We start from the raw sequence: 6,000 nt of genomic DNA, 5'->3' as shown, positions 1-6,000 counted from the left end.
CAAGCTTGTCTTGAACTGCTGACCTCAAGTGATTCACCTGCCTTGGCCTCCCAAAGTGCTAGGATTACAGGCATGAGCCACCATGCCCAGCCAAGCATCTCCCTTTAAACTACTTTACCAACACTGACAATTTACATTCAGTACTAATCAAAAAGGAAACTAGAGGCTGGGCATGGTGGCTCACGCCTATAAATCCAGCACTTTGGGAGGCCGAGGCGGGTGGACCACCTGAGGTCAGGAGTTTGAGACCAGCCTGGTCAACATAGTGAAACCCCATCTCTACCAAAAATACAAAAAATTAGCTGGTGTGTTGGTGGGTACCTGTAATCCCAGCTACTCAGGAGGGGGAGAATCACCTGAACCCAGGTGACAGAGGCTGCAATGAGCTGAGATCGTGCCATTGCGCTCCAGTCTGGGCAACAAGAGCAAACTTTTGTCTCAAAAAAAAAAAAAAAAAAAAGGAAACTAGGACTTAAGCTAGGGCATTTTAAAACACCACAATTGCACCATGGGTTTAATAATAAAAAACAAAACACTAACATCTTGTGATCACTCGGTGTATGACAGTCCTTATGCATGTAAAGTACTTTATAGAATTATCTCTTACAATCCTTACCAGCACCAATGCATAGAATGGTTTAGGTTGGACATTGCATACAAGTAGCACAGCTAAAAAGACTGTCATATCATAGCCCTCCTTATCATTTTGAAGATTGTTCATATTTTTATCATAACTTGGCTAACTTTAAAGATGAGGGAGCTATATATTTATCAAGATAGTTTTCTGACGGGTGGCAGTAAAATGTCTTAATATAATTGATATATATTACATTTTGCTTGAACTTACAAAGGAAGAATATATTTGATTATTAAAAAAGGTCTTGATAATCTAACAACAATCAAAATAACCTACATTTCTAAATAAGTTTTTTTTTCTCACTTAAGTACTGATTACTATCTTAAATTTTTTTCAAATCTCATACAATCAATTCTCTCTAGTTCATATATTCTGGCACTTGTCTTTTTCTTTTTTTTTTTTTTTTTGAGACGGAGTCTCGCTCTGTTGCCCAGACTGGAGTGCAGGGGCTGGATCTCAGCTCACTGTAAGCTCCGCCTCCAGGGTTTACGCCATTCTCCTGCCTCAGCCTCCCAAGTAGCTGGGACTACAGGCGCCTGCTACCTCGCCCAGCTAGTTTTTTTTTTTTTTTTTTTTTTTTTTTGTATTTTTTAGTAGAGACAGGGTTTCACTGTGTTAGCCAGGATGGTCTCGATCTCCTGACCTCGTGATCCGCCCGTCTCGGCCTCCCACAGTGCTGGGATTACAGGCTTAAGCCACCGCGCCCGGCCTGTCTTCTATACTCAGGTAAGATAGCAGAGTTCTATTTTAAGTACACAGGCATTTTTATTATGATACAAATAACTAGGTAATAGCTAATATTAATTTAGCATCAATAATATACAAAGTATGTATTAAACTGACATAAATTAGAGATTACTATGTAACAATCTGCTAATTATATTAGAGCACTTGTTTATTTGTTGCTATGGAAATTTTATAATTAACTGCTATTAAAATTTTTGGCTTGTTATCTATATTGTTTCTAAATTTGATTTTCTAATTATTGTAATTAAAAATTCAAATTGAATATTATATTGTTTAATCATTTGATGTATAGTATTTATTCAGAATGACTTTATGTTTGTATAATTGTGATTAATGATAATATATAATATACTAACTTCAAAGGTTCTTTTTTCACTTGAGGAATGAGAATCTTTCTCTAGTTCACAGAAAGGTGTCCTGTGGGCTAGTAGCAGCCTTCATCTTTCAGCCAATTTCATGATGGAGAAGATACTGTTATTATCTCCCTTTGATAGAAAGGGAGGCTTAGAAATGTTAAACAATATGCCCAACATCACATAGATAGCAAGTCATGGGGCAAGATTCAAACCCTAGCAGTTTGAGCCAGAGCTCAACACAGGCAGCATAACTCTCACAGCTGAATAGCAAGGTTTGAGGAATTACAGGTATCCCCTCCCAAAAAGGACCTCCCGTACCTTCCTGTCTGGATGGACATTTCTCTCACTGATGTCATTCATTGATTATGCAACAAAAGTGAATGCAGTTCTTTCAGAAGATCACAGTGGTGACAACAGAAGCTGATCAGAACTAGCAAGATGGAAGAGTCATCCAGCGTGGATTTCCAAAAACGTGTATGTTTCAGGAATTGAATGAGAAGCACATTTTGATGAAAAACAGACGCAGATTCAAATTATTCCTCTGCCACCTACTCAAGAACCCTTCCTCTCAAATTCCTGGTCCCCCTCCAGCATACAAAAGCACATCCTATATATATCTCCAACCATTCATCTGTCCAAGCCAGGAACCTGGGAATCAGCCTTGAGGACCTTCCTTTCCCTCCCCACCCCACCTATTCCCACCCATCACCAAGAACTGCCTTTGCAAATACCTCACAAACACATTTCTCACCATGTGTACCATTGCCACCCTGGCCTCACCATTATTTCACACCAGAATTACTATAATACCCTCTTAACCACTTTCCTTTCTCACACTCTGACTCCTCTCCCATTTGCTCTCCCCAGTACACCTAGATTGACTATTCATCTCATCAAGGAATGCATTCCCTTAAAACCTGTGAATGCAATGCCTATCATTTCTAAACATCAAACTCTATCCCAGCCTACACCATCTTACAAGATGTGCCACCTCTCCTTCTCCAGTCATCTCCTGTGTACAGCAGACCTGCTTGCAGATTCTCAGATACTCCCAGCTCCTACACCAGGGCCTTTGCACATGCTTTCTCTTTGGACTACTTAACACCCATGTATCTTTCATTACTCAGCTTCACCACCAGAACCTCCAGTTGTGTGCTCCCTGACCTTGACCTTTTCCTCATATCTCTTCTCAGGTCTACTGGCCCACGGTCAGATCTGGTCACACTGTGCTAGCTTCTCCTATACTGAACGTTTTGTTTTTTCCTGCAGAGACTTTATTACAGGTTGTAATTATACATTGATATATGGTTATTACTGGTTAATGTCTGTCTTCTGCCATGGACTATAAGCTACATGTGGGGAGTGTCCACATTTGCTGTGCTCACCATTTGGATCTCAGTGCTTAGCACAAAGCACAGGTCACCAAATTCTTGTTCAATAGCATACAGAACTATGTAGCTGTGAGCAAATTACTTAAACTTTCCCAGTTTCTCTTTTTCTCAACTGTCAAAAAAGGGAGGGGGGTAGTGGGGGGAACAATACTGCCTCAAAGGTTTTTGTCAGGCTTAACTAGAATCAGCTATGTAAAGCACTAAACAGAATAGGCTCATTTACTCGACACATGGGAGCTATTCCTGCTATTATTCCCTATAATATGCTGTGGGCCATCAGAATTTGTCCTCATTTTTAAATTGTTTCTAGTCCTGTAAAAAAGGAAAACATTCACACAAATAATTAAAACACTATAGAATAAGAGTCTATCACATTACCCAACAGGAGGCCCGACCTAACAGGCTTTGGCCTTTGCAAATTTGAAGTCGCCGACATTCAGGATACCTTCTATCATCTCTCCTTTAGGGACCATCAGGATCCTGCTGCTTGGATCACAAGCATGGCATTATCAAGAGATTGGCTCAAACACCATCTCCTCAGCATAGACCTTCGTGATGCTGCCAAGAAGAATTAACACCTTTTTCATCCCATGTCCTCCAGCAGTGTGTGTCTCTGTGTGTGTGTGTTGTGTGTGTATCCCTATTAAGAAATTAAAGTTCCTCAAAGACAAGAATCGTGTTTTTCATTTCTATATTCCTGACCAAATCAACTACAATAAATGCCCAATTAAGTTTCATTGAATGAATGAATGAATGAATGAATGAATGAATGAATGAAAAGGGAATAAAATTAAACACACAACAGTGGATATGTAGAAAAGACAAGCACAGCAAGAGTAACTAGGCTGCCCAGGGAGGCAGTATGCAAGTCCAGAACCTCGCTAATGTTCAGAAGGCTTTCAAAAGACAGATCAAAGGAAGTGGAGCCTGGGCAAGAGGCAGCCCTAGTCTGTTTACTCTTCGATCACTTTGTAACTTACCTGCTGCCCCCACCCCTAGGTCTGCTTTGACATAAGATCTTTAAATGTTGAGGTGGGAAGGGGGGAATCACTTAACTGCTATCTGATTCCTCATCTGTAAAATAGAGCTACTGACACTGACCTTCCTCATAGAGCTATTGTGTGGGATAATCAATTAATAATTGCAGAATCCTTTGAGAGTATAAAGTGCAACATAAATGCTAAGCATAATTTCCATACAGTCTCTGCTGGCTCTTCTCAAGCACACTCCAGCCGACCTCGGTGCCTTTGATCTGCTGTTATCACCTGTAATAGCGCAAACAATGCCTTTGTATCATTAAGCAAATGCATAATGAATGGTATTCATTGTTAAAGGTTACTTAGCAATATAACCTTTTTTGTTTTTTTGTGTTTTTTTTGCCTTTTGAACGGGAACATCCACCGGTGACTGGATTATGTAAACTAATAGCTAATGTATCAAAGGAAAGGAGAGAAAAGAAACAGCCATGGCAACCAGGGCAATAGGACCCAGGCTTTGGCCTTCAGAAGAAATCTGTATCCACCTAGCAAAACTAGGATAAGGATTAACTTGGAGAAAACCAGAGGGGATGGTGAACAGAAAAGTCAACAATGGGAAATGGCAGACTGTGGCCTAGGCATCCTCCGGCTGTCAGATCTCGGCTTATTTTATGAGACATAATCTGCCATCTTCAGGAGTGTGAACCTGGGCTGTTACTGTCCTCTTCCTCAAGTCTCTGGGTTCTTCCCTTCATGCTCACTGGTGCTTTGGTGGGAATATTGTGTTTTTCTTTGAATATAACCTTTTCTAAGGATAGAGGCGGGTGGCACTACGATCAGAGAACCTTTATCCTCCTCTGCATTCCTCCCGATGCCCGATGCTCAGCTCTTCCCAGAGAAATGGCCCTCAACCCAATGCAGGGGCAATCGCTAGCCTCAGGAACAATTACCCCAAGATTCTCAAGGTAAGTGAGACAGCCTGAGAAAGACCACCTCCTCCCATAAAATGCGAAAAAGCTCACAACTTGTTCATTGGTTCATTTGATTTAATACCAAAAGGTTGGAACAGTATTACAATTCCCTTAAGTGTTCCTTTGAGATTTAGACAAAAGAAATAACAAATGTTTGCTGATTTGGTTTAGATTTTTTAAGTTTAGACTTCAGTACTCTAGCACAGTCTTAAGGTATTTGGTAATTCTACAAGTTTAATTTTTAAATGTTAGAGTTAACTTTTATGTCACGTTTCTCAAAAACTATATGAATTTACAAGGTACTCTTCTCCCTATATTCCTTTAAATAATACCCAAAACAACTCTCATATACCCTCCTATGTTTTACTGCCTTGACTACGGGATTTTATGTCTCTTATTTGGCATTGCTGTTTATTGTCACTTCCCCCATAATTCTGGTTTTTGCTGGCCTGTTTTTTTATTTTATCCTTTTGAAAGTCTTTCTTCACCATGCTAAGTCAAACTTTGAAACTTGAAAAACACCATAAAATTTTTCTTAACATGGTACAAGATCGCCACCCAGTGGCCATGCTGAGCTTCACTCTATGCATTTTTCAGATTTTTCCCCTCACATTTTTATTTATCTGGACAGCAGAACAGAGGTGTCCTTAAAGAATAGCCCAGCCCCTTCATTTTTCTGAGGAGAAAACTAAAGGTCAGAAAGGTTAACATCTGGTCAAGTCCACAATACCACAATAAGACCCCTGCCTTAGGACAGGCTTCAGTCCTCATGTTTTCAACGACTACCTCAGAACTGGAGGTGACCTTCAGGATCAGCCAATCCAAGCCCTCTATCGTACAGATGAGGAAACTGAGGCACAGAGAAGAAAAATGGCTTCTCACGGTTTATGGAGCTGACTAAATGGGACAAAATCCAGCTTT

This window comes from Rhinopithecus roxellana, chromosome 4 (genome assembly GCF_007565055.1).
Source record: "Rhinopithecus roxellana isolate Shanxi Qingling chromosome 4, ASM756505v1, whole genome shotgun sequence".
Taxonomy (NCBI): Eukaryota; Metazoa; Chordata; class Mammalia; order Primates; family Cercopithecidae; genus Rhinopithecus; species Rhinopithecus roxellana.
Note: the sequence above shows the minus strand (reverse complement) of the source record.